The 19196-nt window shown below is 40.6% G+C and overlaps 1 long non-coding RNA gene across 1 annotated transcript; it reads right to left on the bottom strand.

Moving 5' to 3' along the window:
• Positions 1-390: 390 nt before the first annotated feature.
• LOC123386322 lies at positions 391-18320 on the bottom strand. The gene is made up of 3 exons (XR_006600104.1): positions 17675-18320; positions 838-1027; positions 391-448 (listed from the first exon to the last, which is right to left on the bottom strand). It is a non-coding gene; the product is annotated as an uncharacterized LOC123386322 (long non-coding RNA).
• Positions 18321-19196: the final 876 nt, after the last annotated feature.

Raw genomic sequence — 19196 nt, 5'->3', positions numbered from 1 at the left:
ATTTAGTTCCTAAAAACGTCCATATCTCTTGATTGATACTGCTGTCATCTGAGCTCATCCAGCTAACCATCACCTGCCACTTCACTGGTCTCTCTACCTTTACTCCTGACCAGCTCCAGACTGTTCATTGCACTGTAGCCTAAATTATCTTTATTAAATCTAGTTTTCCCACCTATATTAGGGTCCAGCCCTGGAAGAAAAAACCACACAATGATTTCAACAGGGAAGACTTAAATTTTTTTTTTTTTATGTTTATTTATTTTGGGGAGAGAGGGAGAGACAGAGCATGAGCAGGGAAGGGGCAGAGAGAGAGGGAGACACGGAATCTGAAGCAGGCTCCAGGTACTGAGCTGTCCACACAGAGCCTGACACGGGGCTCGAACTCACAGACCGTGAGATCATGACCTGAGCTGAAGTCAGACGCTTAACTGACTGAGCTACCCAGGCGCTGAATAGGGAAGATTTAAAACAAATAATTGTTAACCATCTTTTGCTAATTCATTACTAAGGGAGGATAAATACTAAAGAATACCCTAAGTCTAAGGGGGAGTACCCAAACTTGGGAGAGAGCCCTCCTACCCAAGGTCAGGAATCCAACTTCAGTGGGGAGGATATGGGGATGTGGTTGCAGCCCACTAGATGGCAAGAAGTTCACTGGGTTGCCTTGACCAGAGTTAATTCACAGCTGGGGGGTTGAGGTTGACAGCCAGAGAACTGTGGGTTGGGGCTGGCAAGCTAGAAGTCTCCTGGGGTACTGCCAGACTAAAGCTGGTGGGTAGGAAACCATCTACTGGTATGCTAGAAAAGGCTGTTCATGGTGAATTCTGCTGAACTCACCGGGGAATTGGCTGTGGCATCAGTAGGACTCACTGGAAAGCCACCAGGAAGCCACCTGCAGATGATACTGCTGTAGATGTTGGGAAGTTGCCTGAAGCATCCTTGGAACCTGGTAAAAAGCTGCCCTTGAGGGTCCCTCTGAAACTTTCTGGGCATGAATTCCACTGGTAGCTCTCATGCCAGATGAGTACTGCAGAATCAATAGAGAAATCACACCATAAGGCGCTTGGATGGCTCAGTCAGTTAAGCATCTTGACTCTTTATTTCAGCCTGAGTCAGTTCATAGGATCGAGCCCCATTCCTGCTTGGGATAAAAACTTAAAAAAAAATCTCACCGGTACCAAAAGCCCTTTCCTTCTGCGGTATCTGTCTGCAACCTCTACCAGCGAAGGAGAGATGTTTACAAGATCTGTCTCTAGTATCCAAGCAAGGACATGAAGGGCAGATTAGGAGCTGAGAGGCAACACACCGACAACTGCCATACCACTTGTGCTGAAAACTCCTCTGCTTCCCATTTTTATTGCTCCTTGGCTAAAATCTGAAGTGTTCCATACACAGGGGTGGAATGGATGTGTAGATGAGTGAACACGTGGGCCCTTGCATTACCCTGTGGTTGTCATTAATGTTGCTCACGAAACATTCCTGGCTCTCTGCCTACAAGGCAATGGTAGGATGGGACTTCTCCATCCCTTCGGGTTTGGGTTGGCCAAAGAGTTGTGAATGACAGGTGAAGTGAGTCCAGCAGTGTGTTGGCAAATGTTTAACAACTGGTTCTTTGGAGCAGGGAGGGAGCCACGATTTGCAGGGCTTGCCAATTTCTGCGGTGCAAATAATCCCACCTCGGATGATCTCAAGCTACCAACTTGACATCGCTGAGTGTGAAGTTGGGAAAGAAAGGCCACAACTGGCTCTAGCCCACCGCTGCGTGATTCATTTCAGCGCCAAACCGTGGAATGGCTGGTGTGAGACCCTCCGGGGCTTTCTTTTGCTTTGTCAAAGTTTGAGACGGTGGTACCACCATCACTCTATCAAGTTAGATCCCTGTGTGAACATAAAGAACAGAGCTCCCCGTTTCCTGGCAACAAACAGGTCATATGAATAAAAAATACACTTTTTTTGTTTGTTTCTTTGTTTTAAGTCAGGAGAGTTTGGGGGCTGCTCGTCTCTTTAGCATAACCTAGCCTAACCTGCCTGATAGTCTAGCTGGCTTGACTGGAGTGCTTTGTACTCCTTCCAATTATTCTTTTATACTACTGCCAAATGAAGTTCTATAATTATGTTTTCTTCATATTTCATATCTAATTAAAATATCTAATGGTCCCGCTCTGTCCCCTGCCTCGCGACAAAAATATAAAGTCCCAACTTTTTGGCATGGAGCTCAGATTTCTCCCAATGTGTCTTCACACTGCATTTTCTACCTTATTGATCATCATTACTTCGTACGAACGCACCATTCCTCAGACTTTTCTTTCCTTTGGCTTTTTCTGGGCTTCACCTTTGCCTCAGCCTAGTATTTAGCACAGTGATGGGAACGTGAGATGTTTGTTGAACGTTCTTTCAGCTTATCACCACTCGTCTTAATCAACCAATTCTGATTTTAAATGTAAGAGTAGAAACATAATTACACAGGGATCTAGAGAGAAAATTTTCTGGTTACCTTCAGATAAATGTGGAGTGTTTCCAGGGTTTGAGGGTGTTCGTGAAGCAGAAGAAATTTCTCTCCCTATGAGCGATAAATATATCTTAAACACACACCCCTGCACACACACACACACACACACACACACACACAGAGTAATGCTTACAGAGAGAAAAGTACAGTGAAGATAAAGTTGGAGAGAGAGAAAGAAACCAACAAAAAGACAAGACAGAGGAGGAAAGGGAGTGACAGCCAACCTAAACTGAAGACTAGGGACAGTGATGAGAGGCAAACTCAATGAGAGTTCCCAAAACCAGTGACTGGGAACAGCACAGTTCACAAAGGAGTGAGTGGAGAAAGCATTAGCAAGGAAGGGTAGTGCAGACTGCAGTGAGACAAAACAAACACTAACATTGCTAATGTGCCAGGCCCTGGGAAAAGATCACCTTTCCTTTAAAAATTTTTAGAAATGTTTATTTAGTTTTGAGAGAGAGAGAGAGACAGAGCACGAGCACAGGAGGGGCAGAGAGAGAGAGAGAGGGAGATACAATATCCAAAGCAGGCTGTCATCAAAAAGCCTGATGCAGGGCTGGAACTCATAAACTGCGAGATCATGACCTGAGCCAAGGTTGGGCGCTTAACTGACAGAGCCACCCAAGCACCCCAAAGGTCACCTTTTCGAATTCTTACCCTTCTGTGAGGTGCAGGTGTTTGTTCCGTTTTTCAGAGTTAGAAGTGAAGCCTTGAAGATGTTTTGTAATGTGCCCAAGAACTCAAGCTAGTGGACCCTGGTTCCTTCTGCACCCTCCATTCTTCCCTCTTCTTATTTATTTATTTATTTATTTTTGAGACAGGGAGAGACAGAGCATGAACAGGGAGGGTCAGAGAGAGGGAGACACAGAATCTGAAACAGGCTCCAGGCTCTGAGCTGTCAGCACAGAGCCCGACTCGGGGCTCGAACTCACGGACCGCGAAATCATGACCTGAGCCGAAGTTGGCCGCTCAACCGACTGAGCCACCCAGGCGCCCCCATTCTTCCTTCTTCTTGTAAATCCTCAGGTTTTGCTTGTCCTTCTTCACGGCGCGGGGTGCCTCAGTCCCAGGGGATGAGTCCCCACTGGCCCAAGCGGCTCCTGATAATCCCACCCCTCCTGCAGTGACTGCTTAAGGGGTGTTCACCTGACCCAATTCCAATCCAGAACGCACAGGAGGGAGGCTCTGACACTGCCGGAAAAAGATTTGTTCCTTTCAAAAAGAGACCCAAAGAAGAGACAGTGTCTCTTTTTACCGGATGCTACTGCGGCTGACTGGGACATATGCTGTAATGTCCTGCTGTCTCCTAAAGACAAATGCAAAACACTAAGGAAGGCCAAAATGATAATGATAATCATAGTAATAATAATAGTAAGTTATTATTATTATTATTTGTATTTGTATTACAAAGAATCTGGGTCTGTGATGACTTCCTCAAGTGACACATTAACTGTCCCTCACTCCTGATTTCTTTAATTTCTTTACCGTGTGAGGTACATGAATTGTGGTTTTACGTTACTCGCACCCTAAAGCACACTAAATGATAAAGCAAAGACTTCAATACAGGTTTTTTATACTCCAAAGTCTGTGCTTTTTAGGATTATACATGCCTTGCCTGTATGGGCATTGTCTGATGTTCAACAATTACCCTTAGTCATGAACCCAAGGGTAAATTGTGTCATACATGCTACCTTATATTCTTAAGGGAAAACAAAATATGTGTGTGTGTGAGAGAGCGTATACACACATACGCACACACACACACACACACACATTTATGTCAGCGATTTTAGAAAAGGATTTTTTTAAAAACCGCTCATGACTTCAAAGGATAAACTTCAATTTCTTAAGATCCACTCATTTAAAAGGGATTCCTCCTCATCCTTCAGGATTCCTCAGATGTTGCTGGTGATTATGGCCAGCCCAGATGTATCATTCTGTGAAGACGCCACGGTCCCCAGATACTGGATGTGAGTGAATTTCAGACATTTAGTAAGTACCGTGAAGTACGTCAGTTCCTTGCAAGATAAATGTGATGTGAGGTCAAAGTAACATCATTCATCAAATTGAATAACCTATTATAATGGCTTATAACGGTGATGATTTATTTTTAGTGCTCCCTCAGTTACTCTCCACCTCTGATAATAATTCAGATGACAAGAGTAGAGTGTAGTTGATATAATGTATACATCCAAGTGGTTGACTTGATGTCTCTTAATGGTCAAGAGTCATTATGGTTATTGAAGAAAGAGATACTGAATGTATAAGCAGTATGAATTTTAATTTATAACCGTATGAGGGCACTGAAGTAGATGGGTGGCTTTAAAAAAAGTAGGATAAAGGGTGCCTGTGAGGCTCAGTCAGTTGAGCGTCTGACTTTGGCTCAGGTCATGATCTTGCGGTCTGTGAGTTCGAGGCCCCGCGTCGGGCTCTGTGCTGACAGCTTGGAGCCCGGAGCCTGCTTCGGATTCTGTGTCTCCCTCTCTCTGCCCCTTCCCCGTTCATGCTCTGTCTCTCTCTGTCTCTCAAAAATGAATAAACGTTAAAAAAATTTTTTTTAAAAAGGTGGGATAAAACCTGTGAGTTCACATTTTGAAAGAATCAACCTGTTTACACAAGTTGATCTCTCATCCTAAACTTGAACACTGAAAGTTCCCTCGGTCAAAAATGTGGAGAGACTGTAAACGAAAGAACTAGTAGTGGAAGACAACTTTCTTCCTCAAGAAAGATACACAATTAAAGATATGCAAGGTGTGTGCATGACAAGACGTGGGCCATGAGAACCAGCAAGTGATATTGTGCCGGCGTTATAAATACATTAGGAGGAAACGTGGGTCTGTTCAGTAATCCTTCACAACTTGTGATTTGTGGTGTCTTCTGGGGTGACAAGATTATCGAACTGATCTTGTAAGTAAGGGATTCATAAAGAGTTACGAGGGAAGACCGAACACATTTTTAGGTGAGAGAAATGTCATATAGGAACCCAGAAAGACTGACCAACTTACATTTTGGTAGCATTTGAGTAAGACTGGTACCGAAGATGATATTTGGAGACAGACAGGAGGGAAGTTGGTGAGACACTGAAGCCATACAGCGATGTGTCCGTGGAACCCAGGAATAAGCCATTCAGATTAAAATGTTATGCTGCCTTTTCCCTGAGAGGTATCACTGTATCAGTGGAAAAAGCCTTGGAGTCAGAATCTGAAGACCTGGGATTAACTATTTATCCCATTGCTACCTCCTCATTTATAAAATTGGAATGGTGATAGTATCTATCCCGCATTGCCACTATGTAAATTAAGTAGGATAAGGTATGCAGATGCATCCAGCTTCATTCTTGACACAAAGAAGGTGTAACTTTTTGCAAGTTATCCCAAATTAAAGCATATACAACCCAAACGTGCTTACTTCTGACCTATTTCTTGTTAAGACACTATCTACAAAGGTCATTGTTAGAAAGTCAGCCTGTTTGTAGCAGATCTGCATGGATTTATTGAATAGCCAGAAAGCATAGCACATAGGTCTTCAATACCTTTCTTCTTAAATCCATTATTTGATTGTTGAAATGAATAAGTTTCAGTTGTGCTGAACTGAGGAAGTCCTGTGAGGCCAGCACCTTCCACAGAAACCCACCAGCCCTATACCAGTGGGCTTCCTTTGCTACACCCTTGTCAGTCAACAGGCGGCGCTGTGCTGGGCTGTCTGTAAATGGATTTCCTGTAGAAAGGCTCTTTTTCCAAAGTTTCTACTGAGCAGTAACCAGTACTGTAATCAAGCTGACATCACTATTTATCTTCCTCCCAACCACTGTAATTCTTCTCGTTGCCCACAGAGTGTTGTGGCCCAATTGCTTTCAAAGATCTTCTCAGGAAATGCTCTGTGAGCAAATTAAAGGGGAGGCAGAAATAACTGATAATTATTTATGCGCCAAACAGCACATTGCCAAGTTCTCCTGTGGTCACAAAGAGGAAGCGTTCAAAATGATTGAGGGAGCCTGAGTGCACACCCCACGGCCCCAGTGGCTGCAGCGGTAGAGAGGGGACTTTGTTGGTGAGGATCAAGGCAAGTGTGGGTATCAGAGGCTCATGAAATGTAAACACAGACTAGAGAATAAAGTTTTCGTCCTTAATTTCCTCGTCTGTGAATTCAGAATAATTACCGTGCTTTTCTCAAAGGCAGAGAGAATTCTAAAAGGCAGACTCGACATTTGAGAATAACACCGTTCAGTAGAACTTTCAGCGATGTTGGAAATGTTCTGTATACCTGTACCATCCAACATGGCAGCCAGTAGTCACATGTGGCTATTAAGTATGTGCAAAGTGGCTAATGTGACTGAGGAACTGAATTTGTAACTTTGATTTTAATTCAAATGGCCACATGTGCAAATCCAATGAATATTGGATAGCACAGAGAAGTTATCCAATTCAAACTACACTTCTTAAGCCCCATTCAAGTGTCCCACACCTATAATTCAGGGGAACGTTTGTCTGGAAACCTCCAGTGATGAGAAAATCATGGTTTCCCATGATGGCCCCTTCCACTTCAGACCCTTGCAAAGAGAGAGGTGAACTTATTATTGTCTTCAAGTCAGTCTTTTGACACTGTCGTCCCAAAGCTTTCTTTTGGGATACCCATAGAGGTCATTCTGCAATCTAGCTGCAATGTAGTGGGAAGAGGAGCTTTTGAGAACTTGAAAACATTTAATATGTCACTGGTTAGTCTATATTCCAGACGAAACATTGTTTGAGTACTATCTGATACTTAAGAGCACATCTTGTGGATGGAATTAGACTCCCTGGTTCTAAATATTGGCTTTATTATTTACCACATACACAACAGAGGACGTATTACCAATCATAATTCCATTTGTGATTTCCCTTACCTACGCAGAACATAGTGGAGCTGAAAGAATGAAAGGGGGCTGAACATGTAATACCATCAGTAGAGTGCATGGCCATTGTAAACATTCCAAAAGCGTGAGCACCTCTTATCGTTATTGGTCTCCTCTGGATGTGCTCCCATTTATGAATGCCCTCTTATGCAATACCCAGAACTGTGAAGGTGTGTGCACAAGAGCTCCATAAACTAAAGGGCTGTAAAATATATGATGTATTGGTTTTTCTCTTATTGTTATGGTCACTGGGGCTTCCCTCTTACTTTAGTTGACATGGTGTTTTGAGATTCTTCCATATCCTGAAGTAATGCAACTTCATGGCTGGAAGAATCTTGGGACCTTTTATGGGTTCAAGCCTGACACACAGAGAAGCTTTCACAAACATTTGTGATTAAAATATTAACATATTTCCCAGTCTCTGTTTATGAGCTGTTCCCTTCCATCAGGCTAGATGCCAGAAAGAGTTGGAGGAGAAATGCTTAAAAGGGCATAGCCACAAGAATTTCTCCTCTTTCATATGGCAGAACTTATACCCATACCTCAGCCAAGAAGTAATTGAGTTACATTTTACATATCAGTGGCACTGGGAAAAATACTTATGGGCCACCAAAAACAAATAGAGCAACAGAATAGTATTAATGCAAGTATGTGATCACCAAAACCATATCCTCAGATGGTAATTCCTAACAGGAAGGACAGGCAGAGCCGGCATTGTGTGGGAGTCTGCTCAGTGGCTTGAGAGGGCTAACTGTTGAATTTTCAGGAATTTGGCAAGCTGGTTGACCTCACAGTGGCAGTAGCTTGAAATTGGCCATTGTGGGAGTTTTCATATCATGGAAACCAGCAAATGTTGTATCCCCCACCATCACCATCTTGAGCCCTCCTTTCCTCTTCCAATCTCCCTTGCTTTGTATGTATCTCATTTCTGCCTTAAATGTAAAACTAAGGGACACCCACTTATTGAGTTGAGCAAGACATTTTGGAAGCTTTGATATTACCGGATCATCTTGGACTAAATGAAATAATCAAGCACCCGAAGAGGAAAACCTTAGAAATTGTGTTTGAAATATCTTTGCTCACATATCTAGCAGGCTAAAATTTCCTTGCATTAGATAGGTGCACCAGATTAGACACTGACTTCTAATGCTGCCTGTGACACGTGATTCGTGGTGGGATCCTGGGGAAATCATGTAGCTGTTGGTTAGCTACCTGGGCAGTGATCATCTTCTCACGTCTTTTCTGATAGGGAGGTTAATTGGAAATAGGGTCTAGATTACACTGGCATATCTACAATAAAATTTCATGAATGTCTCCTTGATGGCCAACTTCACCAGCATGCTGGCCATGTGGATTCTATCAGGAAAGGCAAGTGCATTATGGAAGGCAATAGCCAGTTTTAGCTCAAAAGAACCAAGGAATAATGCCAAAGGAGCAATAGCAATCATCATTCCAGTGGGGGAAGTATGAGGCCAGAGGCAGTGGACAGAGCAGTGTTGAAGCTGAGCAGTGTCGTTTATGGTCTATAAGGGATCCACCCATTCACATCCGAGGCAAGAGTGAGATGTCTATGGCAAGTGCAATCTTGATCAAAGAGGAAAACAGTCAAAGCAGTTCTGAACTGATGTAAGAATAGATGGATCAATGTAGATACATCTGGGGAGTGTAGATATATAGTTGACCTTGAACAACATGGGTTTGAACTGTGAAGGGTCCACTTAAATACATTTTTTTACAGTACAGTTCTGTAAATGTATGTTTTCTTCCTTATGATTTTCTTTTTGATTAATTTGTTTTTATTTTCAAAGTTTTTTATTTGTCTGCGTAGTTTTGAGAGAGAGAGAGAAACAGCATGGGAGGGGCAGAGAGACAGAGACAGAGAGAGAGAGAGAGTGAGAGAATCCTGAACAGGCTCCACATATCAGTGCAGAGTCTGATGCAGGGCTTGAACTCATGAACTGTGAGAGCATGACTTGTGCTGAAATCAAGAATTGGATGCTTAAACAATGGAGCCACCCCGGTGCCCCTCCTTATGATTTTCTTAATAACATTTTCCTTTCCTCTAGCTTACTTTATTGCAAGAATACAGTATATAAGGCACACCACACACAAAATATGTGTTCATCAACTATTTATGTTATTGATAAGGATTCCAGTCAAACAATAGGCTATTAGTAGTTAAGTTTTAGGGGACTCAAAAGTTAGATTTTCAGCTGCACGGAGGGTCCATGCTCCTATCCACTGCATCATTCAAGGGTCAACAGTAATTGTGAATTACAGAACCAAGCATCACTCCAACTGCAAAAACAACGTGCAGGAGAAATTGAACCCAGACTATAGCATCTTACACTGTCTGTGATGAGTTAATTTTGCCTTGTGCTGTCATAAGGGCCACGGCCCCTGTTCAGACTCGTCTGTTGTCCTGTTCACAGGAGCCAAGTGCTGTATGTCATGAGAACTGCACCCAGCCCACAGCTGAATTTGACATCTAGTGAAGCCGCTATGAAACACCCCAAATCATAGAAACCGTATCGCCTGCCTCACTGAGACATTCTGTTTTTCTTTGGTAAACTGAGTCCTCACTAGCTTGGCTGAGCAAAAAGCTTGTCTCTGAGGAACTCTCTCCTTGCCCATCCCTGCCCCCTTACATGGAGGATTCATTTTGGGCAGAGAAATCCATGTTAGCCCTTGCATTGGAGAACATTTTTCTTATTTTTTTTCCCACTGCTTCTTTCTTGTTGACAGAAGGTCAGACTCCAGAATACCAAGGTGTCAGGAACCGGAAGGCAGCAGAGGGTTCAAGAAAAAAGTCAGAGGGACCAGGGTTCTGGCTTTCTAGGTGGGATGTCAGTTGATTTAAGAGCACCTAATTGGGCTAAGAGTCAGGCTCAAAGGGACCACAAATCACTGAAGTGTTTTATCATTTTTGTAAGTCTGTGAAAATACATTTTGTATGCTGAATACTTGACCCCGGGCATCGTGAATAAAATTATATTTGACAACACTTAGCAAGTGCTGTATTGTTAGTGGGACTTTGGAGCCAATAATTTCAGAGTAATTACAATATTATATGGGATGAGATTTTAGTGCAATCTTTTATCCCATCTTCTGACTTCTCTGTACTGTCTGTCTGTGTAAGGCAGGGAAGCTACTCCCTTCAAATCTTGCAAGTTCTGGCTTGTTATTCTGTGAGCTGTTACACAGAACTTTGTGTTTGCAAACCCCTTTGTAATCAATTATTAATCTCTTCCAGGATCACTCTTTGGTTATATGAATTCTTTCTCTTTTCTCTGCCTTTTTTTTTTTTTTGGTCAGAAAAGCTATATAGCGGTAATATTAATTTTGTAAAATAAAAGTCATCCATAATCCCCAGACCGTAATACAACTTGTCTGTCTTATTTGTATATAAGTGTCTAGCTTTTTGCCTTTATGAGCAAATGCTGCAACAGAACTTTATGCAAAATTTAATATTTTCAAGTTAGCAATGTATCATGAAAATGCCCTTTTTCCTATGTAATTTTGACATATAATTTTAATATTGGCTATATTTATGCAAGTCAATGTACCATAATACATAAAATAACTCTCCATAATTGAACATTACGGTGGTTTCCAGTTTTCACTGTTGCAAAGAGGGCTGGCGTGAAGAGTTTTTTGGAATGAGTGTTTTGTTTGTCTTCTCCCCTGATCCTAACAGCATCTGATAGGCAATAGGCACAAATAAATATTTTAAATGTTAATTAATGAGTGATAGTTTTGTTTCCTTCTAATGAATTATTTCCTTAGGATGAATTTCCAAGAATAAAATAAATTACTGAATCAAAGGGAATAAACATTCTGAAACTCTTTTTTTTTTAATATTTATTTTTGAGAGAGAGACAGAGAGTGAGTGGAGGAGGGTCAGAGAGAGGGAGACACAGAATCTGAAGCGGGCTCCAGGCCCTAGCTGTCAGCATAGAGCCCAATGTGGGGCACAAACCCACAAACCGTGAAATCATGACCTGAGCCAAAGTTGGATGCTTAACCGACTGAGCCACCCAGGCGCCCCCACATTCTGAAATTCTTAATATGTTCTTGTATGTTGCCTCTTAAAAGACTTGTATCAACTCTTTAAAGCTTCCACTAATATTTCAAATTTTGGCTTGGTCATCAAAACGGTACCTCTAATGTTTTAAATTTTTTTTTTCAACGTTTATTTATTTTTGGGACAGAGAGAGACAGAGCATGAACGGGGGAGGGGCAGAGAGAGAGGGAGACACAGAATCGGAAACAGGCTCCAGGCTCTGAGCCATCAGCCCAGAGCCTGACGCGGGGCTCGAACTCACGGACCGCGAGATCGTGACCTGGCTGAAGTTGGACGCTTAACCGACTGCGCCACCCAGGCGCCCCTATGTTTTAATTTGTATTTAATTGCATTTAATTTGCACATCATATTGTTCATGGTTATTTTACATGCCTGTTTCCTCCACTGGATGTCTGAAAACTATCTTGATCTGTCTCCAATCCCTAGTGCGCAGCACAGGGCATGATATATAGTAGAGACTCAATGAATATTAAGTCAATGAATTGCAGAACACTTTTGACCATTTATGCTGTGTAATTTAATTTTTTGGAATATCTAAAAGGAAAAACAAGAGTAGTAGTTAGAGCAAAATTTCCAGCCTCTGCTTTCTATGTCTATGGGACCAAGTGGGGTAATATCTAGAAAATGGAGCTATTAAAATCTCTGGTCTCATGGAGTTGTGGCGAGGATCATATGAGCTAGTGTAAGTAACTGCTTGGCTCAAACACTCAACAAATATTACCTGTTGTCTCTGGCCCATATATCTATATGGTCTTCCTGCTTACTTAATAAAATTGAATGAGCTTTTACCATGTTGCAAATATTAATTTCTTGTATGTTTCATCAAATTTAGTGAGAATTTTTTAATATTGTGTACTTTTAAATTTTTTATTTTTCATTAACAGATTAATGTATTTTTGAATATTTTATGTATCTGAAATATTTTATGTATTATTTAGTGATTTTTTTTCCCTTCTTAAGTTGAAAAGGTCTTGATCATTTCCCCAATGACCTGGTTAATATTTTATTGAACTATGAGTATATCTTTAAAACAAAAATTTAGGGGCGCCAGGGTGGTTCTGTCGGTTAAGCGTCTGTCTTCGGCTCAGGTCACGATCTCACGGTTTGTGAGTTCGAGCCCTGCGCCCGGCTCTGTGCTGACAGCTCAGAGCCTGCTTCGAATTCTGTGTCTCCCTCTCTCTCTGCCCCTCCCCCTGCTTGTGCTCTGTCTCTCTCTCTCAAAAATAAATATTCATTTTTTTTTAGAAAAAACATTAAAATTTAAAATCCATTCTGCACTTTAGTGTAAACTTAAAGGTAACTTAAATGTGTTTTGGAGTACAGTGTCATATATAAGCCTAAAAACTTACTCTTTTTTCCTTCAATTTGCTATTTCATTATTATTAATTGATTCTTTCTTATTTTCTTGATTTGAATGTGTTAAGCACTCATGCAATATTTCAGATATCGACCCCTTCCTGAGGACTTATACTTTCATTTTGGTGCCAGTGCCACGCTGCTTAACTGACTTTGGTTTGTAATATATTTTAATATTTAGCAGGCTAGGGTCCTCGGTGCCCTCTTTCCACCATAATCTTACTTTGTGGCTTCTTTTAAGTTTATTTATGTATTTTGAGAGAGAGAGAGTATGTGTACATGTGCTGGGGAGGGGCAGAGAAAGAGGGAGAGAGAGAAAATCCCAAGCAGGCTCCACACTGTCAGCACAGAGCCCCACGGGGGGCTTGATCCTGTGACTGTGAGATTACGACCTGAGCCAAAATCAAGAGTCAGATGCTCAATTGACTGAGCCACCCAGGTGCCCCCACAATGATCTTACTTTGAACTGGCTTTTGAACATCCTGTCTCACCAGTTTAAAATAAGTTTGGTTGGAATTTTGATTGGAATTGTTTTAAATGTATGAATTAAGATAATCTGCCTATTGAAAAAAAACAAGAGTCTTCACTTTGGGGAATGATTAACAAAGAAGGCTCTGTTGTATTTAAAATTCACATGCCACCTTTCCTCACATTTCCTTGTAAGTATCTTATGGTTTCTGATTTTGTGAAAAGTAACCTACTTTGTCATATTTCCTAGGTGAATTTTATACATATATTCTAATGCTATCCATTTCTGAGCATTTCCTTTGTGTCTGATCATTTCAATAAATGCTTATTTATAATTCTAGCATATTGTATATTTTTCATGTGTATAATCATTCTGTCTAGCAGTAATAATACCTTTGCTTTCTTTCCCAATGGGAAGTTATTATTTAATGATTATTATTATTGTTTAATAGATACAGAGTTTCAATTTTGCAAGATGAAAAAAGTTCTGGAGATGGACATTGGTGATGGTTGTGCGATGCGAATGAATTCGATGCCACTGGACAGAGTGTTTAAATGGTAAACTTCATGTTATGTATAGTTTGCCACAATTAAAAATAACTTTTAAAAATTGTAAAATTATGGTGATTGTTGTTGTTGCTGTCCTTTTTCTTACCGAACTTAAGGTATTAAGGTAATGCTGTCCCAGATCCATGTTGAGTTGAATAGCACTTTGGGTTGAAAATAGAAACCTGACTATGAGAGAGTCTCTCTATTCTCATATACGCTTTTTATTTGACATGGGTACTACGTTCTGCCTACTACTTTTTCTGCATTCTCTGATGGGTAAATCGTAGGGCGATAATAGACTTTCTCAGGTGAATTTGCAATCACATAACACTGCCCGAAGACCTGGGATAGACCAGACCCTCTGCTGGAAGCTTTGTTTGCCCTGGACACAGCAGGTGAATTTTGTGGATGCTGTGGTCCAGCAGTGCCCCAGGCCACACAGCACTGACGGCTGGAGCCAGGATTCCTTTCTCCTGACTTCCAGAGTAACTCTTTTATTTCACTACTGGCATTGCATCCTACTCATAGACACGATGGCCTTGATGAACAGGGTGCTTTAAAGAATGTTGAGCCAACATTTTAAAAACCTGCAGAATTTGCATAGCCATCCACAATGTGTTCCCCTTCTTAGCAGGTAATAGATTTTCTGCACAGTCAGCTCTCCAAGGGAAGAAGCCATGCCCCTTGGGATGGAGCACCTATCCCCAGGGCTCTGCAGTTTCAGCCACCCTCTACTCAAAGAGGAGTGGGTCAATGGCCACTTGTCACCTGCTCACACTGGTGTTCCCTGTTTTCTCTGGAAATATGCAGATTTAGGGGGATGATGGAAGAGAGCACCTTTCTTTGTAGAAGTGAAGTTTACATCAAGGCATTTAGTATGAAAGTTGCCTACCCAGTCCTCCAGTGGGTTTAGAAATGCTGCAGGATATGAACAGCCTACTTGATCCTTGTAGGATTCTCCCTCCATGCATAACCAAATTTTAATTTCCATTACAGTAGTTTATAAAATGTTTGTGTTGCCAGGACTTGAATTATAAGGCAATTGATTCAATGGGAATAAAGATGCTTTGTGCTTTAGAGTTGCAGCTTGGCAATAACCACATTATTTTTCCTTCAGGAGTATCAAAAGTAAAGGTATTTTTATAGCTATAAAAGAATAGCCATAAAAACTCAACATCGCTGAGCAACGCAGTTTTGCTCAAACGGAGCTGGTATGCACGGGTAATGACTTTTCTATTCTTGCCAACACTGTTATTGGCACAAAGACTCTCACTCACTTTTCCCGGCTTTATTATCTGATGCACTAAACTCAGAGACACTCTGAGAATTGCCTTATAGCTAGTCTGGTGGCTCCCTACCCCCTCAGCCTGAGTTGCTGGTTCCGAATGCTAATTATAGCATTACCAATACAGCTCCAAGGGACTCAAATCACACCCCACACAGATCAATCAAGTTATTGATAAGTAGTGTTGTGAAAACCCATGTACAGAAGTAACACATTTAAAACAAATTTTTCTTAATGTCCTCCAATGAAATTATTTTAAGTGACAAGGGGAGAAAGAAAGAAAGGAAAGAAAGAAAGAAAGAAAGAAAGAAAGAAAGAAAGAAAGAAAGAAAGAAAGAAAGAAAGAAGAAAAGAAAGAAAGAAAGAAGAAAAGAAAAGAGAAGAGAAAGACCTTGTATTTGTTTGCTAGGGCTACTTTAACAAAGTACCACAGACTGAATGACTTAAACAAGGGAAATCTATCTTTTCACATTTCTGGAAGCTAGAAGCCCAAGTCCTAGACCAAGGTGTCAGTGGGGTTCTCTTTGAGGGCGGTGAGGAAAGAATCTGTTCCAGACCTCACCCTTGGCTCATACACAGCTGTCACCTTCCTACCCAAATCTTCCCAGTGTCTTTGTTTGAAAATCACAGTGAACTTAGCCTTATAAAAAGAATGTTATCATCTGATCATATCTTTGCTATTATTTTTTTATGCAACAAAAGATTATTTCCTCATTGAATGTCTGAAACAATTTAAGAATGAGATTCTGATTTCCTAGACTAGTAAACTATAACATCTTTGTGAATTTTTTTTGGTCATACGTCTGTTTATGTTTTTTATTTCATTAATGCATATTGGTATTTATAGTCGTTTTTTAGTATAGTTGACACACATTGGTTTCAGGTATACAACTTAGTGATTTGACAATTCATACATTACAACGTTTCTGGTTTTTTTAATAAGACATATGATTTATTGCCTTTTTCAAATTTAATAAATATTAATGTAATATTCATATGAAGTTAACATCTTTGATATTGGTTGTTTACCCTTTCTCGTTTTTAAATGGTCCATTTATTATTTTCACTATATTTCCATTGTTAGATTTACCAACAATTCATTCTTTTATTAGAGTTTTCAAAGATGTAGTCATGATATTTATCATTTCCACTGTTTTTGTACATTCGTCTAAATTTCTTTCTTCAGATGTATATATTTCCTTCTTTGAATTTTTCTTGCCATGTTTATTCATTTATTCTTTGAAAATCCAAACTCAATTCACAAATTTTTAACTTTCTCTAAACACACACACACACACACACACACACACACACACACACACACATTGATCTCAATACCATACTATCAGCTAGTCATGAGTCCTATAAAGGAATGTGGCAATCTTACTTTTATTGTTGATTCTTCTGTCCTTATATCTTAATTAACTGCTAAAGCACAAGTTGTGCAAGAGAGTAAGATTCTTTTTTTTTTTTTCCTTGAGATTCTTTGGTCTAATCCTTTAGGAAGTGGCTAGTAATAGGTTGGTATTTCTAGAAGCATCCAGGGCTTCTACAGAAGGTTGTACAGTTGAAACTCTGCACCCCCGCAGTGGTGCCACAAACAATGTGCAACTCTGGGGAGGAGGGAAGCTCTGTGAATAGCACCATTGAGCTTACGCTGTGCACCATCCACAAGAAGGTATTTAGGAACACAACACACAGGTGCGTGCCTTTCTGTCAATAATTGCAGTCCCAGAATTTCATCTTGAGAAATAATTACACAGAAGAAAAAGAAATGTGTTAACCCTTATCCATGGTGATGACAAATTGAGAACATTTATCATATTTTCGTTTTTAGTATCCACAATTAGAAATGATCGTAGGGGCGCCTGGGTGGCTCAGTTGGTTAAGCCTCCGACTCTTGATTTCAGCTGAGGTCGTGATCCCAAGGTCATGGTATTGAGCTCCACATTGGGCTCCATGCTGAGCATGGACCCTGCTTAAGATTCTCTCTTTCTCTCCCTTCTTCTCCCTCCCTCTGCCCCTCTCCCTCGATCTCACATGTGCTTGCTCTCTCTCTCTCTCTCACACACACAAAAAAATGATCATTACACTTCCATAAATTTAGATATCATGTATCTCAAATACACAAGCTATTACACATTTATTACTAATGTTAATTAAGAAAGAAAATCCAAGCAAATATCTGAACTGTATTATTAAAGCAAGAATTATAAATTATATCCTCTCACTTATAATACCTATATCAATATCCTTTCATGTGGCCCCAAATTAGGATATATTAAAAAATAAAAATAATTATAGATTATTTTTCTGTAAAAGTATTCCCCAGTGTTATAGTGACACATCTTTTTTTTTTTTACATGCAAGCAAAAAATAAAATAAATAAAAAATAAGAGCTGCGGCTCCTAGAAAATTAACACTTGGTGCTTTTAAAATCAGAGTGCTGTTCTTTGGACTGAAATGTGCTTTTTTAAAAGGGCATTTCAACAGTAATGAGTGCTCCAGCCTGGTGTCCCCTCCCTGACTTACTGTAGAATACGTGGCTGTGTTCTCCATTGTCACAGGGTGTCCCGACCTCTTCCTGTCATTTTGTGTCTTTGTACCCCTCTGAATTTTCCAAGACCCAGGATACGAAGCTCCCCGACCAGTTAACCACAGTCAGCAAGGGCAGGGGCAATTTTCTGTCTCCTACCAGCAGCGATAATCCTCGAGAAGACTGGTTTTCATACTGGGAAGTAGAAATTGGCAGCAGGTGGCTTTCTGTCATGTCGACAGCATCTCATCGAGCTGGCACCTCTTTCTAAAGCACAGCAGGAACATTGCTCACTTGCTGATCCGTACGTGAGGACATGCCGTTCTTTTTTAAGAATTTCCCTCAAATACTTGCCTAATTTATGATGAAATCATGGGCAGCCCTCGACCTTAGTTAGAGCGTTAAAACGGTGTAATCAGGTCACCCAGGTTTACCTAAATGTTCTTTGAATTCAGTCATGTTTTATTTCAAGAATCCAGGTTATATATAATGGAGCATCTGTTGTGTATGGCTTCAGGGAATTATAAAGCAGATTTTCCTGATAGGATCTGGGTAGATTCTCTTTTTGGATCTCAAGACCAGTACCCTGGTGAATGCTAGTACCCTGAAAAGAAAGAACACTCTATGCATAGACAGACAAGATTTTTTTTTTTTAACTGTGCAGTTCCCTGCTTCGGTATAGACATCAGTGATAGTTAAGCCAGGACATAGCTGAAAAATGAATGTAAACATTTGATTCCAGGCTGATTTATTCCTCCGAAAAACAAACACACCATAAATGATAAATGATAAACACGATGTCTTGAATCCAGTAAAATCTCAAACCCTGTTATTTGGAACTGATTGGGTGCTCCATAGATGATGGTTTCGAGTGAGCTCAGAAAATAATCACTTGAAGAAATAATTAGTTTTTCAATTTACAAATTTGATGTAGTCGGTTGCCTCATGTAACCCCTGCGCTTTCTCTCTTCTATGGTTTTCATCAATTTTATACTTAGTATCTGTCACAAAAATGGAAAGACTTGGCCAAACATGATCTAGAGATGTGACACTGCCTTAACAAGAAGAGGCATATCTTAAATTCATGCTAATAATGTTTTCAGAAGTCTCTTGAAGGTTTGAACCTTTTTCTTTTCCCTTTCATTTCCACTGCCCTAAATCCAGTCCTCACGCCTTGACCCACTAGGGCTCGAGATATCCCGGAACCAGGAGAAACAAGTGAGGACAGACTTCTCCCTGCAGATGTTAACACCTGAATCAGGCAGTTTTCAAGAGCAGAAAAGCATGAGCACTTTCACAAGCAGAAAAGCAAGGTCAGAGCTGGGTCAACAATCACCATGGACCAGCCAATGTGAAAAATTGGTATCTGGAGTTTTCGGTGTCTATTTCCCACCAAGATGCAAGAGGCAGGGAATTAGATACAGGGATGGGATTTGGATGCCAAATGGACAAAGGATGTCAAATATGTACTACAAGTCCCAATTATAGAACGGACTTTTGTTAGATGCTTTATATGTA

This window comes from Felis catus, chromosome B3 (assembly GCF_018350175.1).
Source record: "Felis catus isolate Fca126 chromosome B3, F.catus_Fca126_mat1.0, whole genome shotgun sequence".
Taxonomy (NCBI): Eukaryota; Metazoa; Chordata; class Mammalia; order Carnivora; family Felidae; genus Felis; species Felis catus.
The sequence above is the reverse complement of the archived record's forward strand: the minus strand, read 5'-3'. Positions and strand labels throughout refer to the sequence as shown.